This window comes from Heptranchias perlo, unplaced genomic scaffold, assembly GCF_035084215.1.
Source record: "Heptranchias perlo isolate sHepPer1 unplaced genomic scaffold, sHepPer1.hap1 HAP1_SCAFFOLD_56, whole genome shotgun sequence".
Lineage (NCBI taxonomy): Eukaryota > Metazoa > Chordata > Chondrichthyes > Hexanchiformes > Hexanchidae > Heptranchias > Heptranchias perlo.
The window spans coordinates 1,516,129-1,517,374 of record NW_027139581.1 but is presented as its reverse complement, the minus strand read 5'-3'; the positions used below and the strand labels follow the sequence as shown (position 1 = coordinate 1,517,374).

The following is a 1,246-nucleotide window of genomic DNA, read 5'->3' as shown; positions in this document are numbered from 1 at the left end:
TATTGTGGAAATTGGGATTGTCCGAGTTCGTTTATCAGTCTTTTTATCACACGTCCAATGTTCGAGATAAATGATATCTTTAAAGGCAGAAGAAATTCACCGTCCAGGTGTATTTGAAGCCAGGTCTACCATGTAATAGGTCGGGATACCCACCACGATCCAAACGAGCAACGAGCGTGAACAACCGACCCCCTCACCGACGGCTGATACCCACACCAGTTCTGCGGCTCGGTGTCGCAGAGCGCTGGGTTATTACGATTTTAAGTGAGCAACATTGTGCTTTTAGCAAGTAGTCGTGGCCGAGTGGTTAAGGCGATGGACTAGAAATCCATTGGGGTTTCCCCACGCAGGTTCGAATCCTGCCGACTACGGTTTAGAGTTACCATTTTGTCATTTAATCTCTGCGTTTCAACCGATGCGAGTGTGTGCAAAATGAAAATCCATTGTCAAGAAGTCGGAGCAGGACATTCGTGGACTCATCATACAATCTTGAATAGTCAACATGGTTTTATGAATGGGAAATCGTGTCTGACAATTTTATTAGAGTTATTTGAGGAAGTAACGATCAGGGTGGATAAAGGGTAACCAATGGATGCAGTATATTTGGATTTCCAAAAGGCATTCGATAAGGTGCCACATAAAAGGTGATATCCCTGCTGCTTGTTGTTCTCCACGCTTGCACACACCCGTGCCTTCTGCCGCTTCCTGCCACTGCTTCTGACCTTTACCACGCAGAGAATAACAGGCACAAGATAAGAGCCCATAGATTGGGGATTTGCCAACTCACAGAAAACAAAGAGTCGGGATTAAAGGTCATTTTCAAAATGGCATTCGGTAACTGACGGATGCCGCAGGGATCAGTGCTCGGGCCTCAACTATTTACAATATGTATCAATGACTTGGATGAAGGGACAGAGCGCATTGTGGCCAAATTTGCTGATGATACGAAAATATGTGGAAAAGCAAGTTGCGAGGGTGACACAAAGTATCTACAAAGGTATATTGACAGGTTAAGCGAATGGGCAAACATTTGGCAAATGGAATATAAGGTGGGAAAAAGTGAATTCATCCACTTTGGCAGGAAAAATAAAAATGCAAAATATTATTTCAATGGAGAAATACTACAAAATGCTGCAGTACTGAGGGATATGAGTGTCATCGTACATGAAACACAAAAAGTCACCATGCAGGTGCAGCAGGTAATCCAGATGGCGAACGAAATATTGGACTATTGAGAGAAAGAAGA

At 43.6% G+C, this 1,246-nt stretch overlaps 1 non-coding gene across 1 annotated transcript; it reads left to right on the top strand.

Moving 5' to 3' along the window:
- Positions 1-289: 289 nt before the first annotated feature.
- trnas-aga (transfer RNA serine (anticodon AGA)) lies at positions 290-371 on the top strand. The gene has a single exon. It is a non-coding gene; the product is annotated as a tRNA-Ser (tRNA).
- The last annotated feature ends 875 nt before the right edge of the window (positions 372-1,246 follow it).